Consider the following 24,344-nt stretch of genomic DNA (forward strand, 5'->3'; position numbering starts at 1 on the left):
ATTCGGAGTTTCCTATGTTTGGTCGGGTATTATCGCTGTTTCATAGAGGGTTTCTAATCCATTGCTACACCTATGATCAGATTGAACCAGAAGGGTGCTCCTTTCAGATGGTCCGAGGAGTTTGAGGCGAGCTTTGAAAAGCTCAAGACTGCTTTGACTCCAGCTCTAGTGTTGGTGTTGCCTACAGGTTCGGGGTCTTATGTTGACATCCAATTTTGTCCATCCTCTCTTCTAATTAATTTTCTTGATCTTCTAAATTACTAATAAACTGAATACCCTATTTTTACTACTATTTTTTTTATTACAATTGTTACTACTTATATCATTAGTATTAATATTAGTATTACTATTAGTATTAGTATTAGTATTAGTGTTAGTATTGAGATTATTATTATTCTTATAATTACTACTTTTACTATTATCACTATTATTCATACTACTACTACTGTTATTTCTAATAGGTTATAATCATTATAACTACTACTAGTTTACTACTATTAATAGTAATACCGTAACTAATGTTATTATTACTGTAATTTTTTATTAATATATATCTAATATTATTTTATCTTACACATATAAATTTAAGTTTTAATACAAAGAAGTTCAAAAGAATTAATCTGACGATTGAAAAAAAACAAAAAATTCGGCCACGACAAATGTTTTTTTTTTCACTATATTACCAGCCGAAATTCAATTAACCCACCTAAACAACCTAAGTGAATGCAAGACTAATCCAATGTAAGACCTATAGCCTGTTTGACCAAGTTTTTTTTTTTTTGGCCAAAACTACTTTTTTTTTTGCCAAAAATACTTTTGGCCAAAAATTGAGGTGTTTGGCCAAGCATTTGGAAGGAAAAAAAAGTGTTTTTGAGGAGAAGCGGAAGCAGTTTTGGAGAAACAGAAAAAAGTAGTTTCTCTCAAAAAGTACTTTTTTGAGAAACACTTTTGAGAAAAATACACTTAGAAACAGTTTTTTAAAACTTGGCCAAACACTAATTGCTGCTCAGAAGTGTTTTTCAAATTAATTAACCAAATACAAACTACTTCTCACCAAAAATACTTTTGAAAAAAAATATTTCTTAAAATAAGTTAATTTTTGCAGCTTGGCCAAACGGGAGACCAAACTCGAGCAGTTCGTTTTCCTAGCCCAATACACATACAAGAGTTAGGGTTCAATTCTTCTTCCAAACCTAATTAGCAACGCCCCTCTTGGTTCCCTTCTCCATTCTTAGATAATTCCAAAGAACTTCAACACTACTCAGAAGATGTCCACCCCATTTTGTGCAAGCTTTCGTCCATCATCGTATTTTCCTTCTCTCCTCTGTTTTATTTTATCATTTCAGCAAAGTACATATACACATGACAGAAGAATCCGACCATTTTGAGCTAACAACGGCTCTTTTCAGTCACAGGTCTGTTTTCTTCTCTGATTCAATGGTTGTTTTGACAGCTCAAAATCAAAATCAAGAATTCCTGCTCAAGAGAAAACCCTAGATTTTTCGCCATAAATAGTTGCATTTCGGACCACTTCTGGAGACCCGCGAGCTGCCGACACTGGACACAAGAATCAGAACACTATTTTATCACTCACAAATCTGATATTGTCTAAATTACTCGAGAGTCTCTTAAAAACTTTTCTTTTCTGTCGCGATGAACTTTAGCCGTGACAGAGATTTTGAAACTCCTTCCAATCGAGGTTCGAATCTTTTCATAACGAGAGTGTAGATTAGAGGCCAACATCGTCCTAGTTCACTGCACCAAACAAGGTCAGTATTGTTTCCTGTTTTTGGTTGTGTATATCCATCTAAACATGTTCATAACTTGATATCTGTTTTGTTGAACCATTGGTAGTTTCAATTTATCTTTCACCCTTTAGATACCATGTTTATAAAAGAATGGATATCCCGTTTAATCAATATGACCTAAGAAGCATGGTTGCAGTTTTAATCTACTGCTTTTATTAAAGTACTGCAAATGTTAATGTGACAAAAGAATTGTTTTTCTATTGAAGTGCTATTATGTATGTTCTTATTTTATTTTCCTGCTTTTAAATGATTAAAAAAGAGATTTTATGTTTTAGAGAGCATGCCTAGAGGGAAATCTACATGTCTGCTCGTTTGGGTAGATAAAACAGTTCATGTTGAACATTTTAAAAGTTTTCGGCATCAACAATATGGAATCATTGTTAAGGACTAAGTACTAATAGAGGATTTTGAGCTATATAATTCCATTTTAGATATCATAATTTGAGCTATATACATATATGTTGAGGATTTTTATTTTATTTAAGAAGTGAAGATGATAGACCAATTTAATTTTGGGGTAGTATTTGAAACGGCTGAGCTCGCTATTTAACCAAGTCACGGTACTCCATTCATCTGGGTGCCGCTAAGATGTATTAGGATTTGTGGCAACACTATTGACAAAGGATAATGAAGAACAATATAGTAGAGTATGTGACTCAGTGTCTAAATTGTTAAAAGGTGAAAAATGAGCATTAGAGGTCGGGCATTTGGATTTAGTGACTTGATATTCCTAAGTGGAAATGGAAGCGTGTTAGCATGGACTTCGTTGTTGGGCTCCCATAAACTCAAAAGAAATTTGACGCAGTATGGGTGATTGTAGACACGTTGACCAAGTCCGCTCATTTCATTCAAGTGGTGACCACATATTCTTCAGAGCAGCTAGCTCAGATCTATATCCGGGAGATTGGCTGAGTTCATGGCATACCGTTATCCATTATCTCTGACCGGGGCACACAGTTTACATCGCACTTCTACAGAGCTGTGGAGTGTAAGTTAGGCACACGGGTTGAGTTGAGTACATCATTTCCCCCCAGAAGGATGGGCAGTTCAGAGCGCACCATTCAAATGTTGGAGGATATGTTTCGTGCATGTGTTATGAATTTCAGGGCTTCTCAAGATCCGTTCTTGCTGTGGATTTTGCTTACAACAACTACCAATCAAGTACTCAGATGGCTCCTTGTGAGGCTATATATGGGAGATAGTTTTGTTCTATAGTCGATTGGTTTGAGCCGGGAGAGGGTAAGTTGTTAGGCATGAATTTGGTTCGAGATGCCTTGGAGAAGGTTAAGTTGATCCAGGATCGACTTCGTATAGCACAGTCTAGACAGAAGAGTTTTGCTGATCGGAAAGTTTGTGATGTGGGATTTATGGTTGAAGAGTGAGATTTGCTCTAGGTTTCACCCATGAAGGGTGTGATGAGGTTCGGGAAGAAGGGCAAGTTGAGCCCTAGGTATATCAGACCTTTTGAGATCCTTGGGAGAGTTAGTAAGGTTGCCTACAAGCTTGAATTGCCACCTACCTTATCTGTAGTTCATCCGGTGTTTCATGTTTCTATGCTCCAAAAGTATTTTGGTGATCTGTCTCATGTATTAGACTTAAGCTCAATCCAATTGGAAGGATTTGACTTATAATAAGGAGCTAGTGGCTATCTTAGACTAACAAGTCCAAAAATTGAGATCAGACAACGTTGCTTTATTGAAGGTTCAATGGAGGGGTCATCCGGTTGAGGAGTCGACCTGGGATACCGAGCACGACATACGGAGTCGTTATCCTCATCTATTTATCACTTTAGATACGTCCTTATGCATGTTCGATGATGAACATTTCATTTACGAGGGGGAGAATGTAATGACCCGACTGGTCATTATGTGTAATTGCGCCCCGTTTATCCTTTTGATGCTTCACACATGTGTGTTTATTGTTTTATGACTTGGGGAGTTTATTGGTTTCATTTCGGAAAGGTTTTAGGTTGATTTAGACCCTTTGGTTCTTGGTTCAGAAGCCTAAGTTATTTATGTTGACAAATGGTTGACTTTCATGAAAACGACTCCTGAACAGGGTTCTTATCACTCTGATAACTTCGTATCTTTATTTTGGAATTGGGTGTATGCTCGGAATCGAATTTAGAAAACCATAGGTTTATTTGTGTTGTTTTGCCGAAAATTAGCAATTTTATGTATAGATGGCTGGGTTCGAAATTTGGATTTGGGACTTAGAATATGTCTGTTATGCTATTTAGAACTTGTCTGCAAAATTTGGTGTCGTTTGGAGTTGATTTGATAGGATTCGGACGCTTAGATGCAATTCTAGAAGTTCTCGAAATTTACTTTGAAATTCATGCATTTTATTGTCCAGTTCGTAGTTCTAGATGCTATTTTTATATTTTGATCGCGCAAGCAAGTTTGTATGATGTTTTTAGACTTGTGTGGATGTTTGGTTTGGAGTCTCGAGGGCTTAGATGAATTTCAGATGTGTCGAGGGTCGATTTGAACTGAAAACATGAATCTAGTATGCTGATGCCTTTGGTGTCGCATTTACGAAGACCATGTTAGCAATTGCGAAGTAGTTCAGGAGGTTTGGGTAATTCGCATTTGCAATAAAAGAGTCGCATTTGCAATGAGGACATGCTTTGTAAATGCGACGCCAATGTCGCATTTGCGACCTCCTCCTCGGTTGTCAGTGGTTGCATTTGTGAGGATTACTTCGCAATTGTGAAACCATGTTGCAATTGCGAGAACTGCAACTGAACATAAGGTTAGAAAATTCGGGATTTAATCTCATTTTTCTCACTTTAGAACCCTAGACTCGGTAGGAGGCGATTTGGAGAGGGAATTTTCATCTACAAACATTGGGTAAGTGATTCTAATCAACTTCTATCATGACCCAAAATTCAAAAGTCGTGATGACACCTAACCCAACACTCTAGGTAAGCGAACAGTCACATGATTAATAATGGAAATTAAATAACACAGTCTAATAACTGAGCAGAGGAAGAATAGCATAAAATATCTAAGAATAAAGTCAAAATGCTACTACAACCAACCCCAAAATCTAATGTCAACAAGTACACGATCACTACTGAATAACAAGGTACAAAATAAATCTTCTAATATAACTGTCTGAACATGAGAAACTGTAAAGATAAAGATAACATGAAGAGAACTTCAAGGATTGCGAACTGTATGGCAGCTACCTCGTATTCTCCCAAATAGCTAGCACAACTCAAGCCTGAAAGTAACCTTCGCTGGATATACCTGGATCTGCACACAAAGTGCAGAGTTTAGTAAGAGTACAACCGACCCAATGTACTCAATGAGTAACAACATTAACCTTGGGTTGAAAGCAGTGACAGGCACAAAATAACAGCCAAATGCCAATACCAATAACCGATAATAGTTTAGAAAATATAGGATAAACCATATAAACAGTAGATCAATGATATCAAGTACAACTCATTCTCATTTTAGAAATTTAGGAAAGCTTTCAAGTATAACATTTAAAAGCTAACACGGATAAAGCTGGTCAATTACCAATCAACATGAGCAAAGTACATCTCTATACTACATGTCAAGTATACAGGTAAATCAATTGTATCACGGTAGATCCATCAATAGTATTTACACTATACGTTGTAAGGGTGCCTGACATAACTGCCCATCATCAAGCACATATATGAAACATTGTGCATGTGCCCATTGCTGGCATGTCCGACTCCGAAGGGGCGGATCCTGCCCAAGCAATCACTTAGCCCAATAATGAGGCTTGGTGCACGCGTTGCCTCAAAACAATAACACTCAGCCAATTTTGAGTCTGGCATACGCATCACCTCAGAATCAATACCAAACCGACTCTATAGCCCAAACTCAGTCATTTACCCTTCAAGTCTCAGATGATCATACCTCAAATATTAAATTAAACCTTTTTTTACCCTTAAGCTGTATCAACAACATGTGAGGAATCAAATAGGAATTACTGAGATAGAGATATCGACACGGATATAGTATCATTACTGAGAGCACGTGTGCAAATAAGGTATATAACTTAGAAAGAGCTGGAATAGCCCTATCAAGTCTCAAATAGTTAGTACATAGCCTAGATATGATGTCTAACATGATTCACAATTCAAATAATCAAACAAGTAGAAGGGGACTTTGGGATGACATGGTATGATAGCAAAACAAGTTCGGTATTAGCCTAAAGGCCTCCCCAAACCATGAACAAATTGGTGCACGCACATACGCCCGTCACCAAGCGCGTACGTCACCCAAATATCTTTCACATAACATAGTCCTTAGGGTTAATGTAACGACCCGATCGGTCGTTTTAGGAATTAACACCCCGATCCCCTTTTAATTGCATTCCCCGTGTTTGTTTCTGCTATTGTGAGTTGCCGGGAGGATTTATTTGGAGTTTCGGATAGTTTTGGGACACTTAGTCCCTAAATGAGAGTTTAAGTTTTAGAATTTGGACCGTAGAATTTGGGATTTCGTTGGTCCTGTTAGCTCTGTTGGGTGATTTTAGGTTTAAGAGCGTGTTCGGATTGTGTTTTGGAGGTCCGTAGCTTATTTAGACTTGAAATGCCGAAAGTTAAATTTTTGAAGTTTTCGGTTCGATAGTGAGATTTTAATATCGGGGTCGGAATAAAATTCTGGAAGTTGGAGTAGCTCCGTAGTGTTGAATGCGACGTGTATGCAAAATTTCAGGTCATTCAGACGAGGTTTGATAGACTTTTGATCGAAAGCGTAATTTGAGAGTTTTAAAGTTCTTAGGTTTGAATCCGATGTTAATTGGTTGATTCGATGTTGTTTGAGGTGTTTTGAAGATTTGTATAAGTTTTGATAGTGGTATATGACTTGTTCGTGCTTTTGGTTGAGGTCCCGTGGGCCTCAGAGTGGTTTTGGATGGTTAACGGGAAGTTTGGAGTTGGGAATTTGCAGCTGAAGTTGCTGAGTTTGTTGTCATAACCGCACCTGCGGCTTGGGGACCGCAGCTGCGAGCTCGCAAAAGCGAAAGGGAAGCCGCAGATGCAGCCAAGAGGAAGAAAGGCTTGAACTACAAATGCGGAAGTTTTATGCACCTGCGAGCCCGTAGATACGGAGCCTAGGGCGGAGGTGCGGATAAGGGGGGGGGGGTTAATGGAAAACCACAAAAGCGGTCCCGCAGGTGCGGAAATTTGGACCGCAGATGTGGTATCGCTGGACAAAACATATAAATAGATGTCTTCGCGAATTTGAGTTATTTTTCATATCTTTTTAAACGGGAAGAAGCTTTGGGGAGCATTTTCAAGGGAGATTTTCAGAAGGATTTATGAGCTAAAGCCTTTGGTCCTTAAGCTCGTTGTTATGATGATTTTTATCATTTTAAGCATGAAATTTGAAGGAAAATCAATGGTAAATGGGGGTTAGGGCTTGGTTAATTGGAGAGTTTTGAGTGGTGATTTGAGGGACCATTTGATGTTCGATTTTGGTACTTTTGATATGACTGAACTCGTGAGAGTGTGAGGATTCCGAATTTGTAAATTTTACTCGATTCCGAGACATGGGCCCGTGGGGCGTTTTGGTCATTTTTCCTAATTTCGCGTATTAGCTTAGAATTAATTCGTTGAATTAGTTACTTGGAGTTATATTTACATTATGCAATTACTTTAAATAGATTTGGGCCATTTGGAGTCGGATACTTGTGGCAAGAACGTGGTTTCGAGTTGATTGAACTGGTTCGAGGTAAGTGGCTTGCCTAACCTTGTGTGGTGGATTCCCCTTAGGATTTAGTATTGTTGATATTTGAAATGCCATGTACGTGAGGTGACGAGTGCGTATTTGTGCTAATTGTTGAAAATCCTGTTTTCATTAAGTAACTATAATTGTGTTCTCTTTCCTGTTTATACTACTTGCAATTTAAGCCTACTGTTAGCTTAGGGAAGCATGTCTAATTGACTTAATTGCTTTACTTGCTCAAACTGCCTTATTTGAATTATGTGCAGCATGCTAGGGTAGAAATACCTGTTTTACCTTGGTATGAAATTTGAATTGAATTGAGTATTCTTCATGTTACTGTTGTATGTTTACTTTGGGACTACGTGACGGTATCTCGGGAGATCCTCCTACATGTTTACTTTGGGACTACGAATTTGTATTCCGGAAGACCCCCCTGCACTTTTATATTGGAACTACGGGACTGCACCCGGTAAATTTCCCTAGTATTAGATATTTATATTTGGGCTACGGATCGATATTCCGGGAGATCCCCGCGCACTATGAGTTGGACTACGGGACGACACCCGAGAGATTCACTGGATATTTATATTTGGGACTACAAGACGGTATCCTGGGAGATCCCCGGTTGTTACCTCTTTGTTGAGCTGTATTCCTTCTGTGATTATTTTATTTCTGTTGTAGTTGTTGTTCTTACTATCCTGTGTTACTTCTTACTGGTTGCACTTAATTATTCCCTCTTATTCTATACTGTTATACCTTGTTTTCTAACTAAACTCAGTAAGGCCTTGACTTTCCTCGTCACTACCCTATCGAGGTTAGGCTTGGCACTTACTGAGTACCACTGTGGTGTACTCATTCCCTTTCAGCGCATGTTTTTTGTGTGTAGGTCCAGGTACTTCGACTCAGCCCTAATACCCTTAAGGCCAGGCGATTCTCCAGAGACTTCGAGGTATATCTACCGCGTCCGCAAATCGAGTTCTTTTCCATTCTCTCTTATTGTAGTAGCCCTTCTGTATTTACTTTTGTTTAGACATTCTGGAGTTAGACATTTGTCGTTATTCAACAGCTTGTGATTTCATGAGATTCCGAGTTTTGGGAAGTGTAGTTTTAGTCTGAGAGTTGTATTGTATATGCCGAGCGCCATCTTAAAAGCTTCATTTTGTTATTTCTGCAGTTTTGGCTAGTTTTATTCTGTTGTTTGTTTTTACGCAAATTTGTTAGGCTTACCTAGTCGTAGTGACTAGGTGCCTTCTACGACAGTTCACGGAGGGCGAATTGGGATCGTGACAGTTAAATACCCTCAAAATCTAAGTTTAGAAGTGTTACTTACCTAAAATCTCGCAAGTCACAACTCCAACAAGCCCTTCCCATATGTATGAGCCTCCAACCTACTCGAATCTAGTCACAATTAGCCTCCAAATGATGCAAATCTAGTCACAAATCAACTCAATATCAACAAATAATGCCATAGGAAACGACATCAAACAATAAAGTTTCACTCTTCATAGAAATCAAAAAGTCAACCTCGCGCCCATGCCTCGGAACCCGACGAAATTCACAAAATCTAAACACTCATTCAATTACGATCATCTATATGATAATCATCAAATTCCGACCTCAAGTCGACCTTCAAACCTCCATTTTTCATTTTTGAAAATATTCAACAAAATCCCCTATTTCTTCACTTTAATTCACTATTTAAATGTTAAAAATGAAGATGGAATCATGAAATATTAACAAATCAAAGTCAATAACACCAACCCCTAGCCAAGACGTGAAAATCCCCTCCAGATTGCCCAAAGCCGAGCTCTACAACTCAAAATATGGAAATCGTACTCTAACCCTCGATTTGGAATTTAATATATACTGCCTAGGTATTTTGAATCACGATCGCGGAAACATCCTCACGATCGCAAAGAATAGAATGACCACTGCCCTCAAAACATCCTATGCAGACGCGAAGCCCAAGTCGTGAATGCGATGGTTACCTGACCTGTACACGAACGCGGCCTCAGTTATGCCCCAAACTGACCTCTTCGCTATGCGAACGCATGGACACTCTCGCGTCTGCGAAGAACTAAGACCCACAACACTACACGAACAAGATCTTCCTTACGTGAATGTGAAGCACAAACTTCCATCTGCCAGCACAAATCTTTGCGATCACATCCCTAACTTCACGATCGCGAAAGAACAAACCATGTACCAGAAATCAACAACTCAACAAGGTCAAAAAAGAGTACGAACATGATCCGAATCACACTCGAGGACTTCGGGACCTCATCCAAACATACCAATAGGTCCTAAAACACGATATGAACTTAGTCGAAGCCTCAAATATATCAAACAACATCGAAATCACTAATCGCACCCCAATTCAAGCCTGATGATCTATTGATGTTCCAACATCTAAAACTAATGCCGAAATATACCAAACCAACTCTGATTGACCTCAAATTTTGCACATAAGTCATAAAATAAAACAATGTACCTATTTCAACTTCCGGAACAAAAATCATATCACCGGTATTAACAAAGTCAACTCTCGATCAAACTTTGCAACCTTTCAAACCTTCAACTTTTCAACTGCCACCAATTCAAGCCAAAATGACCTACGGACCTCCAAATCAACATTCAGATGTACGCATAATTCCAAAATCACCATAGAAGCTATCAGAACCATCAAAAATCCATTCTGGAGTCATCTATACAAAAGTCAAACTCCGATAAACTCTTTCAACGTAAGCCTGAACCTTGTGACTAAGTGCCCTATTTCACTCCAAAACCTCTCCGAAACTAATTCAACTGCCCTGACAAGTTACATAACCATAATTAAATATAGAAGGAGCATTAAATAGGGGAAGAGGGATACAACTCAAAACAACTGGCCGGATCGTTATAATTTCTAACTATATTTTATGATTATATCATAGATTTAACATCAAATTTGTGTAAATCAAAAAGGGAAAATTGGGAAGTTTTGTCAAGTTTTTGAAATATGAGAATCTGAGTTTTATGAGTCGATTTGGACTCGGCTTCTAAAACTAATCATATATATGGACTCTTGGGGTTATGGGTAGCGTAATGTACCCTTGCACTTGGGTTTTGACCAGGCGAGCCCGGGGTTGACTTTTGTTATCTTTTTGGGAAAAGTATAAAAATCATATCTTTATCTATCGTAATTGTTTCCCTTGAGTTGTTTGATAATAGTAAGTCAATTTTGGTTAAATTTGAGTTGTGTGGAGGCGAATTTTAGAGGAAAAGCTATTTCTGAGGGTTGAGTTGGCCTAGTGTCACGACCCAATTTAAGATCATGACCGGAACTTAGGAGCAACTGCCCCTAAGTAAGCCTCATCGGATTTTACAAAAAATCGGACAAAGTTTACCCTATTTTAGGGCTATCCAAAAATAGTTTCTGTTTCATAAATAAATAAAGACCAACCAATATTCACCTAAACCTGTCATAATCATCATCAACTAACCTAAAATGCGTTCCCACCAATTTTACCAACCCTTTTAACATAATAAAACTAAATCCATTTAAAAGTACAGAAAGAAAGTGTAATACTAGAAACTAGTCCATATTAACAAATGAATACTCACGGTGCTAATAAAATACCTTTGGAGCAACTCTAAGAGTTCAAAAGAAAAGACTATAGCAAGTAAATAAAACTCTTCGCCCACGCGAATGAGTGCGGAGCTCACCAGGAAATATCAACTTGTGTACTCTAATTAACGAAATTCTCGCTCCCGTCAACTGCTATCTCTGTAAAAAAAAATTACAGGGTGTGAGTCACTAGCTCAGTTAGTAATAACACTTAACCACAATCAAATTTAATGGGGATAAGTCCGAAAATATGCTACGATATTAAATAGAAAATATCATAAGAATGCTCCTTTCAGAAACAATAAACAATAATCAGTCTCATCATATATTTCATGTAATATAATTCAATTGACAATTTGGTGATAAGCTTGGTAAACACTGCGTAATATCAATATTCATGTTTGGGAGGTTTCAATGCACAGATCATATAATCGACATAAATGTGGACTTCTTCTCAAGAAGTCCATATCATATATTTTTTTTGGTCATCAAAAAAATATAATCGACATAACTGTGGACTTCTTCTCAAGAAGTCAAATATAATGGTAGTCCCTACTCGAAGGAAATCAGTAATGGTATGCTAGTTCTACCTTTCCATTAGCGAGGTTTGTAATGGTAATCGGTAATTACAAGGTGCACCAGGTCTAACAAACCCGCTATTAGCTACAGGATCCTTCAAAGTCTACTTGTATTTATACTTGTCTCTGTAATCGATATATACTCGTAGTAAAATATTTTTAAACAGTGTAGGGTGTTTTGGTTCTTATCAAATCATGTAATTTCTTTTTGATAATGGTAAATCTTATCTCGAGTAACGGTAACACAAATTCATTAACAATGAAAATATTAAAAATAACTATAATCATCTCAAATAAATATAGTGATGTCATATCAAGTGACTGACTTATTCCACATGCAAATTCAAAATACTCGATAACATGTTCATATTAAATCATATGTAAATCATGCTAGTTGTTGAAACCCAAATTGCAGCGAGAGTACTAATCACCTCTTGATGCTAATTAAACAAAGCATAACTTCTAGTCAAATCAAAATTGCTCAGCTCGTAGACGAATCTATAAATTATTTTAAAGTTGAGTGATACCACCCACTAATTATATAATTCATAAAGTTAAGTAGTAGCAGATCACTATTATGATAACCAACGTCTTCGTTTCACTTAAATTATCAGTTGCTAGACTTTTAATAAAAGAATTCTCTTCTAATTCCCCTTTCTAGAATCATGTATCCTTCATGAACTAGATTAGTTCTCCATGAAAATTCACATTCAATATTTTCCATTGCAATACAGTTAAACACCAAAAGTCAATTCTTGTACAATAGCTTTATTTACACCTAACAAAAATTATATATAATGAAACTAGTTTAAGTATAAATATATCAATATCTTTTTTTTTCAAGTGAATTTATCCTACAGTAGCATTGAGCCAACTTCCAATTCCATAATTTGTCCATAATAATTTTTATTGGTATTAAATTTCTTATACCTTGTGAAACCCTTCAAATATATAAACGAGACAAAAAGAATTTCCAAAAAAAAAGAAACCAGATAAGAAACTCGAGTATTACCCGTAAGAACCAGTACGTATTTAAAATTTCTCAAGGTTTGATTCTAGCCTCTTTCTTCTTCGCCTTTGTTTCCTCCTTTATGGTTTTTTTTTATTTCCTTCCTAATGTTTAGATTCTGTTTTTAGCACTAGCTTTGCTGCGTCTCTTCTCCCTTCTCATTTCTCTTTCCGGTGGGCTTAGCCCATTCTCCTATTGTCTTTTTTTTTTTTACTTTATTTGAAGACTTATATGCCCTTAGTTATATATGGGGTATTACATTTTCCCACCCTTACGAAATTCGGTACCCGAATTTAATTCTAGTACGTACCTGTAGACTAAAATATATGAGGATACTTGACTCACATAACACCTTCCACTGCCCATGTGGCTTCTTCAACTGTATGGTTTTTCTATAAGATTTTCACGAACATAATTTTATTTGACCATAATTTTCTTACTTGTCTATTAACAATAGCAATTGACTCATCCTCGTAGGACAACTTCTCATCAAGCGGTATACTTTGTGCTTCAATCAATTGAGATGAGTCTGATATACATTTTTTTTAGCATTGAGATCTGAAAAACTAGATGAATAAATGACCAATGACAACTCAGAAGGAAGTGCCAAAGGATAAGCCAAAGGTCCCACTCGGTCTAGTATCTCATACGGTCCTATAAACTTGGGGCTCAGATTGCCTCTTTTTCCAAACCACGTCACACCTTTCATGGGAGAGACTCGTAGCAACACTTTATCCCCAATTGGGAATACTGAATCCTTCTTCTATTATCTGCATAAGACTTTTTTCTACTTTGATCCGTGAGCAATCTATGTCTGATTAATTGGACCTTATCAATAGCTCCTTGTACTAAGTTCGGTCCAAATAAGTTAGTCTCACCAGCTTCAAACCATCCGATAGGAGAATGACATCTTCTACCATAAAATGCTTCGTACAATGCCATTTGAATAGTCTACTGGAAGCTATTGTTGGCGAATTCAGCTAAAGATAGATAACCGTCCCAACTACCTCCAAACTAAAGAATGTAAGCTCTCAACATATCTTCCAATATCTATGTAGTACATTCAAACTACTCGTTTGTCTGTAGATGAAATGCAGTACTATGATCTACTCGTGTACACAATGCTTCTTGAAAAGATTTTCAAAAGCGTGAAGTAAATTGTGATCCTCTATCAGAGATGATGGATACTGAAACTCCGTGAAGTCGGTCAATTTCGTTGATAAATATCTGTGCATATCTTACTCCACCTTATGTAGTCTTCACTGGCAAAAATTGTGCCGATTTTGTCAATCGATCTATAATCACCCATACAGAGTCATAACCTCTAAGGGTTCGTGGTAGACTTGTGACAAAATTCATAGTAATTCTTTCTCATTTCCACTCCAGAATCTCAATTTGTTGTAATAGTACTGTGCGTTGCTGATGCTCAGCCTTGACTTGCTGAAAAGTCAAACAACTAGAAACAAAGTTATCAACATCTTTCTTCATACCTTCCCACCAATAAATTTGCTTCAGGTCATGGTACATTTTTTTGATCTAGGATGTATAGTGTATCTAGAGTTATTGGCTTCTTCAACAATAGCCTGTCTCAACCCATCTACGTCCGCTACACATAACATGTTACCCATTCGAAGAACACCATCACTTTAACAATCATTTCCTTTCTTTTACCAGATAATGACTCATCTCTGTATTTGCATAATCGCTCATCCTCATATTGGGTAGCCTTAATGCGCTACTTTCTAGTCTATGCATATTTTCATCCAATGGTCTCCTTGCAGGAACTATATGTGCCAAACTTCCCATAGATTTTTTGCTCAATGCGTCAGTCACCACATTAGCTTTTCCAATATGATACAAAATAGAACAATCATCGTCCTTGGGTAGTTCCATCCACCGATGTTGCTAAAGATTTAGATCCTTCTTATGAAAAATGTACTTCAAACTCTTATGGTCAGTATAAATCTCACAAGTTTCACCGTATAGGTACTGTCTCCAAACTTTTAAAGCAAATACCACTACAGTCATCTCTAAATCATGTGTAGGATAGTTTTGCTCATGCTTTTTCAATTTTCTCAAAGCATAAGCTATAACGCAACCATTTTTCATGAGAACATATCCTAAACCCACCCTCGATGCATCATAGAACACCGTAAATCCTCCAGAACACGATGGGTTAGGGAAATATGGGTGCAGTTGTCAAACACGTTTTAAGTTTTAGAAAGCTCTGTTCATATTATTCCGTCTACTAAAACCTTGCATTTTTCTGTGTTAGCTTAATCAGTGGCACTGCTATTCTGGAGAAATCCTGTGTAAAATGCATATAATAGCTTGCTAAGCCTAAAAGGCTGCGAATCTCTGCAGGAGAAGTAGGTCTGGGTCATTTCTGCATAACTTCTGCCTTCTAAGGATATACAATAATTCCATTTTTAGATATAACATACCCCAAAATTACTACGGGGTCTAGCCAAAATTCACACTTTGAGAACTTAGCATAAAGTCGACGTTCTCGCAATATCTGCAACATAGTCCTCAAATGATTCTCATGTTCTTCCCAGTTATGCGAATATGTCAGGATATCATTAATAAATACTATTACAAATTTGTCCAAAAATGGCTTGAACACCCTATTCATTAAAACCATAAATGCAGCTGGAGCATTAGTTAGTCCGAAAAGCATCATAAGAGACTTATAGTGCCCGTACCAAGTTCTGAAAGCGGTCTTAGAGATATCTTCATCTATGATTCTAAGCTGATGATAGCCAGACTAGAGGTCAATCTTTGAAAAATCTTTGAACTGATCAAACATGTCTTCTATACGAGGCAAAGGATATTTATTACGTATTTTCATCTTGTTCAACTGCCTATAGTCAATGCACATTCTCAGAGATCCATCTTTCTTCTTTACGAACAATACTGGTGCACCCATGGTGATACACTAGGTCTGATAAAAACCTTATCTAACAAATCATACAATTATTGTTTTAGCTCCCTCAACTCTGCTGGTGCCATCCAATATGGGGTATCTATATGGGCTGTGTGTCTGGTGGCAAATCAATACAAAAATCTATTCTCGTGCTAGAGGCAATCTTCGTAAATCCTCAGGAAATATATCAGAAAATTCTCTCACTACTGGTACATTTTATATTCTAATTGTTTCCTTTCTTGTGTCATTTACAATATCTTGGAGACCCAACCAACCTTTCTTTAGAAGTCGTTGACATTTCATAAAAGATACAACTTTGCAAATCTCTGGAGCCTGACCCCCTTTTAGAATAACTATCTTTGCATGACAATCGACGATAGCATAGCAAGAAGATAACCAATCCACTCCCATCAGCATGTCAAAGTCAATCATATCAAGTACAATAAGGTCAGCTAGAGTATCTCTACCCTCAACCCGAATTTGACAAGCACGATACACGTATTCAGCTAATAGAGACTCTCCAATAGGAATAACAATCAGAAAAGGATCATTCAATATCTTGGGATGTCTACTACACCTCAAAGCAAAGTACAAGGACACATAAGAGTGAGTAGATCCCGGATCAATCAATGCAAGTGCATCAAATGAAGAGACAGAAAGAATACCTATAACCACTACATTTGAGGACTGAGCATCCTATCTAGTAAATGCAAAAATTCTCACCTGACCTCTACTAGTATTCCCTTATCCTTGATTCATAGTAGCATGATCTCCAACACCTCGACCTCTATTTTTTGTACGTGCAACACTTGAGGTATTACGAATAGGCTGAGTAGGTGCAGCTGACTGAATAGAAGCCTGACTGAAATTCCTTGAAGGCAAAAGGCAATCCCTCAAGTGATGTCCCACTGACCACATCGAAATCACTCTCCAATCAGAGCACAACACTGGCCAAAATGTGATCTACCACAGGTCTGGCGGACTAGAGTAGTGGCATACATCTGTAAGAATTACGATGTCTAGATGATGGTGAGGGTCCCCTAGCACCCTGTGTGTAATATGATCTGTATGGGGATTGTGAAGACAAATGTATCCCTATTTGAGGACCATGTTACTGCTTTCCCTGAATTCATGCTCTACAATTTTCACTAAAACCGCCATTGAAAAATCCTCCTGCCTTAGCCTTCTTACGTAAATAACTGGTTGCATTCTCTTCAAGTCCCTTATTTTTAATTTTTCTTGCGATATCGACTACATCAAAGTAGAACAAAGTCTTCATTTTTGGGGGTATTGCATTGTATAAACGACCAACCAACCGATCAACAAATCTCCAAACTCGAGCTTCTTGGGTAGGCACTAAATAAGGAGCATATCTCGTCAGATTACAAAACTTCATGTTATAGGTTGACACATCCATAACTGGAGTCTGAACCAATCTCTCAAAGTCTCTAGCATATTTTTACCTCAGGCTGTTTGGAAGAAAATGATCCATAAACAACTTACTGAACTCGTCCCATGTCAATGGGGCTGCTCCTGCTGGCCTTCCTATTAATACAGTTTCATACTATGTATTAGCAATATCCTCTAGTTTGTATATTGTGAGCTCCACCGCACACGCACTAGAATATCCTAGAGCAAGTAATGCTTTTAGTGTCCCACCCAATAAACTTTGAGGATCTGCTGAACTATAAGAAGCTATGGATTTTGGTGATTTCAATTTCAGGAACTCTTGCTGGGATACCTCCTTATTCCAGAAAGTCTGAGTCTGTGCAGGTGCTTGATGTTGAGCATATTTTTATATATTTTAATATTACTTTACCCTTAATTTAATCGCTTCTTGCTGCTATTTGGTGTTAAAAATGCCCAACATGTGTTAATTATTGATTTTATGACTACCTAAGTTGTGTGTGATGGTTTAGAATATTTGGAGTGCAAAAATTTGAACAAAAGATACTCCAGCTATAGTAGAAGAGGGTAGATGCATAGCATCCAACCTTGAAAAAAAATGCTAATTAGAGCACCCTAAGCAGTGAAGTCGTAATTAGGAAAGGTTGAGGGAACATAGGGTGGACGCGAAGCATCCACCACAGGATCCGATGCTGAGAAGTTACAGCTGAGGCGGACACGAAGCATCAACCTCAACATCAATCCCTGAAGTTGATTCAGAAAAGGATAAGGATAATTTTTTCCCACTAATTTTGTACGCAATATATAATCTAAAATGCCACTTTTACGTCATCTGACACACTTGGAAGCGGAGAAAAGCCATCACTTTGTTTGGAGACCGTGAATTCATCTTGTGTTCTTCTTTTGCCTTTATTTTCTTAATTTTTATGTATTCTGAAGAATTATTTGAGATTGCTACCATGAATATGCGTGCCTAAACTCATTTATTCTGGGGTTCTGAATTTACATATATTATGATATTCGAATATTGATTTGACGAGTTAATTTATCAGATTGGATTGTTTATTCATAGAGCCTAATTATTTCACTGCCTAGCTAAAAGTGAAATATTATATATGAATCTTGAGTTGAACTCAAAAGAGGTAATTCTTGATTGCAATATAATTGAATATAGATCGATCTTGAACCTAGTCATTGTGGAATTGATTTGCGAATACAGATAGAAATGTTCTTATTTGTCGTGCTTAGGCAATTGTGCAAGAAATTATTAATGCATTATTTTTCTCTCTAATATCGTAGGAATATAGTGTCACGCCCTGAACCTGGGGGCGAGACTGGGCACCCGGTACCTTACTCGACCGAGTACCAATGTAACGTATCTTTCTTATTACATCATCATATACACGTGACATACGGGCCTAATAGGCCAACATGATCCTTTATAAACTCAAAACATAGGCCGACAAGGCCGTACAATCATTTATGTACACGACATATGTCTACAAGCCTCTAAGAATACATAAATGCCTAAAGGTCGGGACAGAGTCCCGCCATACCAAACAATACACGTCTAAATCATACTAACCAAATGAGCAACTCCGAAGCAAATGGAGCGCACCAACATCTTCCGTTGAGCTGATAGCCTACTTGGTGGGCTCTCGACCTGTCTATCAGGACCTGCAGGCATGAAACACACCGTCCCCAGGCAAAAGGGACGTCAGTACGAATAATGTACCGAGTATGTAAGACACCTAAATAAATACATAAGAGACATGGAAGACATATAGAGTACATGACTCAACATGTAAGTCTGAAAAACTTTGTAAATCATAAATTACTTTCAGCGTCATGCATATGCGTATGAATGTCATGTCGTGCATAGGTACATGTTTCATAACATCATCAGCCTCTGAGGGCATTCCATTATATCATACCGGCCACTGTGGGCAAAATCATCATCGTATACCAGCTGATCAGTTGGTGGTGCGTATATAATGCCATAACCTTTCCCATATCCCATATACATATATTTACATATATACGCGTATATAATGCCGTTTGAGTACATACATATATATGCGTATATAACGCCATTTGAATCATATTTCAGCCACTGTGGGCAACATCATCATCATATACCAGCTGATCAGGTGGTGATGCGTATATAACGCCGTAACCTTTTCCCATATCCCATATACATATATTTACATATATACGCGTATATAACGCCATCTGGTCATGGGTCAGTGCACATGAATGCAGTGCATAAAAAGTACGTCAATAAAATCATCCAGAATATCATAAGACCATTTTGCCTCTGAGTAATATCATAAAGTAAACTTTTTTCAAGTTTCGTATTTTTTTGAGACCCATGAACAGATGATAAGACATTATAACATACGGAAATTCAAGAACACATATATCTCTAATACTTCTATGAATAGAGTCATTCATGGAATTTGTGCATTTGCACGTTCCGTTCGTATTGTATGGATCATGCCAAAAGAAAGAAGGGATAGCCTTAACATACCTGAACCGATTCTCCTGACAATCCCTTTAACACCTATTGATTGCGACAACACGAAATGGGGATCGAAGTAGGGAAAAATCCATATGATATTCTTGGAAAAGGTTGCATTGTATCTTCTATCTCTCTCATGACCTCCCTTCCACCTAGGTGTAATTCACGTCCATAATTTGAAGCTCTATTATAATACTCGCACCTATGGAGCATACACAATTTGGTGGGAGCTTCGTACTGACTTCTTATGATGCTGGTACTTCTTCTAACTGGCTTCCTTATAGAGCCATTATAGATTATGGTTGTTGTGTTATTTCTCTTGAACATCTGATATTAAGAGTGATTCTTTTTCTGGGTCCAATAATCAGACTCCTGATTTACTTGAGTGATGTAATTCTTTAGTTTCCTCTTCCTTCTGATCTGCCTTTACGTAGGCTTAAGCTGTCTTCCGATCTGTGGCTCATGGTATCAGTTATTACCTTAGCTTTTCATGGGTGTTATGGAATATTCATGATACAATCTTCTAATAATTCATTCCTTTGTCTATGCCCTAGGCTTAATTCTTTCTTTTAACTTATACCGGAGTCTTCTATGGCCGTATGATTATCAACAAATATGCTGCCTTGATAATGCTCTAAAATCTTGAGTGTATCCTTAACGTACTAACTCTGGATCATTGATCAAATAATTCTTTTGTTCCATCTTAGCTTTCTTTCAACGTAAGCTATTACTTTTCCTGGTCTTTCTGCCCATCGTTGCATCCATACTTAGCTTATCCTAGTGCCCACACTTTCCAGAGTTTTTTTTATTCAACTCATATGTTCTCGATTATTACCTTTAACTTTTACTTCCCGTTCATTAGCCACGGTAGGTGCCTCTTTCCTTTGGAATGCTTAGAATATTGTTGCGAGATTGTTGTTACACGATCATTTCCTCTTTAGGTCGTTATGCTTAGGTTGAAGCCTTATTTCTTATCTCCTTAGCTAGTCCTTCGTTGTAATACTTGGGGAGAACCCTTGACTCTCGTAAAGCTGTGAGCTTATTTCGGACCTTTTTGATGTCCTTACTTTCCTATAATCATCCGTAGTTGCTTACTTCCATGCCCTTGTGCTTGTATGGTTGCTTTTGAACTGATATTTTGACTGCCTTCCCAGTGGCACTTTCTTTTATCTCCTTAACACTCATACGGTACCTTTAACTACTGCGACACTTGTTTGAATATATTTCAAGTATTATAATGATATTATTCGAGGCTGAATTCTCCATGTTGGGTTCTACTATGTTTATCTTAAATGATATGATGACTTGCCTGTAACCTCCTGTTTAGCCATAACTGGGATCTTCCTGACCAATTGCTAACTACTCGTTGGCCCATTCTCATATCAATATTCCTTGTAATCTGTCTTGGGTTATTTACTTTGTTCTAACTTACGTCTCGCACTAGCTCCTTATTTATTACTAAAAGCTCGGGCATGAACCTTTACTTTCTTTCCTTGATGTCGTGCTTGTACAATATTCTTGAATCATAGCGTATCTGTAAGATTTAGATAAGTGTCATCTCATTCCTCTTTCATTTATCACATTCTTCCTTTACCACTCTATAATCACTAGAACCACTTAATTCTAACTTAATGCCACATCACTCCATATTCCCCCTTTAGGGGAGTACTAAGAGTTGAAGCCACGATGATCTACCTATAGATGTGCTACCTCTTCATCTTTGACATCTTTTCACATCATCGATGATCCCTACTCGCCTTGCGGCAATCTTTCTGTACCAAGGATAAAAAAATTCCTCACTTGCGAGGGTGATACTTAGTGTAACTGGCACATATAGTCTATTAAGCTTAACTTTGCTCACATTGCTTGCTTTAGGGAAGCGTATCATAGAATGACCATTTTCTGAACTCATCATGGATGTTCTTCTGTTGTCCATTATGTTATTGCTGGAATGCAATCTGCAATTCTCATGATGCTGACTATCATCAAATCACTCAATTCCTTATTCATATTTAGTTTATCTTGTTCACCAGTCCATACGGATTTTTATTATTCTAGGGTTTAATTCTCCCTTCTGGTAATCATGCTAGAGTTGCAAATGTATTTCTCGAAATGAGGACATGACTGTATGGCCTATGCTCTTTTGTTGTCCTAAGCCATGTCACCCCTCGTCCCTTCTTTACTTGACTACAGATTTTGTAATATTGTCATCTTTTGATCTACCGTTGTCATCCACGTACCACATCTTACTCATAATGCTTCGTTAACTCTTCTCTTATTTCCCACCAACATTTTTGCCTATCACTTTATTCTGAAAGCTCGAACAAGACATTCTTTTTGTTTTAACTTCCCTTTGCTCCATCCAATGGCTCTCTAAGTTGCTTAACGTTCTCGCTTTACTAGGGACGCGATCCACACTAAGGTAATATTTATCCCATCCAGGCTTTCACTGCCTATCTCCTGAATGCTAGTATTCACATCTAATCGTCATATTCTAGGGTGCACCATCTGGGTGTCTCACAAGAAGATCTATTGGCACATTTGTAATACCCTTCGGAAATTCCAACAAATGAAAGTAATCCATTTAACAATTTGGGTTACTCTAACCCCAGCTGGATCTTGATACCCCATCCTTCTCTTAACTATACCTGTTAGCCCCCACAGGGCATAACTGAAATGGGTGTGGCCAATTGTACATACCTTTGTTACTGTTGAATATAACCTAAAAAGCTTATGTTCCTCTGCCTCAATTATAAACGATGTTAACCTTCATTAACTGGGCACCACGTACTCTTCTTCATCTTGCTTATTTTACTTGTTGAAACTTGTATTTATCTTTTTAATCTCTCATTGTCTTTCACCATAAAGGTGTATAGGCATTCTTGCCTTAAGGCTCCTCATCAAGAGGCTTACACCTTTCAGTACACCCTAAAGACCTCACATTTACTTATCGTAGGCATTATACAAAAATTCAATTCATCTGACTCAACTCTTCCACAACTATCTCTCTTTCCAATCCTTCTTTCCGGATGTAGGTATCGTCTTATTACGAATAATAAAAAAATAATTTGGGAATTTGAATTCTTATAAGTGAGCTGTACCACACGATCTAGAGTAAAAAGAAAGAGCGATAATCCTAAATGCCCTGTAGCCTCCTGCTTATAAGTGTGGTGCACGACACACCCATAAACAAGACTCTACTAGACCTGGCTTGTAGACTCCCTAGGACAGAACTGCTCTGATACCACTTTTGTCATGCCCAGTTTCGCCCCTAGGTTCAGGGCGTGACATATAGGGTTTAGAATAAATTAAATAGGCGAGTAGAAGTTGTCAAATTTCTACGAGTATTATTGTCCTTACAGGTTAATAACCCAGATAAATTAATAAGTTGGGTCGACTGAAGAATTCAATGCGATTCTTAGCCAGCCATAACCCTGGAATATTATTTCTCATTGAATTCAATCCTTCATGCTAAGTGTGCTAGTTAATTATTTTGTCACGATCCGGCCAGTCGTCTTAAGAATTTATGCCCTGATACCCTATTCACTGCTTTCCCTGAGTTTATTTCTGCTATTCTGAATTGTCGGGATGTTCGGTTTTGAGTTTCGGAGAGTTTTGGGTCACTTAGTCCCTAAATGAGAGCTAAGTGTTGAAAAATTGGCCGTAGTCGGAACAGTGTGAAGACGACCTCAGAATGGAAATCTGATGGTTCTGTTTGCTCCGTTGGGTGATTTTGGGATTAGGGGCGTGTTTGGATTGTGTTTTGGAGGTCCATAGCTAATTTAGGCTTGAAATGCCGAAAATTGAATTTTTGAAGTTTCCGGTTCGATAGAGAGATTTTGATTCGAGGGTCGGAATGGAATTCTAGAAGTTGGAGTAGCTCCGTAGTGTTTAATATGACGGGTGAAAATTTTTAGGTCATTCGGACAAGGTTTGATAGACTTTTTGATCGAAAGTGTATTTTTAGAGTTTTGGAATTCTTAGGCTTGAATCCAATAAAAAAAAAGGTGTTTTGATGTTGTTTTGGACGTTTCAAAGGTTGGAACAAGTTTGAATGAAGTTATGGGATATGTTGGTAGGTTTGGTTGAGGTATCGGGGGCCTCGGGATGATTTTGGATGGTTGACGGAAAGATTTTTGGAATTTTGGAGTTGCAGCTTCAGCTGCTCTTCTGTCATAACCGCAGCTGCGAGTGTGGGACTGCAGGTGCAGAGCCGCAGAAGCAGCGGATCTATCACAGAAGCGGAAATGGGGAAGTTCGGCAGGCACCGCAAAAGCAGTAGGATTTTGCAGGAGCGGTACCACATCTGCGGATGGGGAGTCGTAGATGCGGAAGATTGGTTTTAAGTAAGAAGTCGCAGATGAATCCCGTGTTCTGCAAAACCGGGACCGTAGAAGCAGTCCCAGGACTGCAGATGCGGTAACAGCTGGGTAGAAATATGAGATTTCGAGGGTTTAGTTTCAAAAGTTGGAAATTCGATTTGGAGCTCAGGAGAGGGCGATTTTTGGAGGAAATTGAAGAGGAGATCATTGGGTAACAATTCTTTAACCCTTTCTAGTTATATTCCATCAATCTATAGTTTATTTCATCATTTAATTTTGGATTGGAGATAAAAATTGGGAAAAAGTTAGAAGAAAGTTCTTAGACATAGAATTTGACTTTTGATTTGGAATATGACCTTAGATTAGGATAACTTTGGTATGCATGCACTCATGAGAGTATGAGGATTCTGAAAATATGAATTTTACCTGATTCCGAGATGTGTACTGAGGGG

The 24,344-nt window shown here is 37.8% G+C and overlaps 1 long non-coding RNA gene across 1 annotated transcript; it reads left to right on the plus strand.

The window, feature by feature from the left end:
- The first annotated feature begins 1,152 nt into the window (after window positions 1-1,152).
- Window positions 1,153-8,695, plus strand: LOC138880511 (uncharacterized). The gene is made up of 2 exons (XR_011403231.1): window positions 1,153-1,769; window positions 8,409-8,695. It is a non-coding gene; the product is annotated as an uncharacterized lncRNA (long non-coding RNA).
- Window positions 8,696-24,344: the final 15,649 nt, after the last annotated feature.

The sequence above is a fragment of the Nicotiana sylvestris genome, chromosome 10 (genome assembly GCF_000393655.2).
Source record: "Nicotiana sylvestris chromosome 10, ASM39365v2, whole genome shotgun sequence".
In the NCBI taxonomy this organism is placed as follows: Eukaryota; Viridiplantae; Streptophyta; class Magnoliopsida; order Solanales; family Solanaceae; genus Nicotiana; species Nicotiana sylvestris.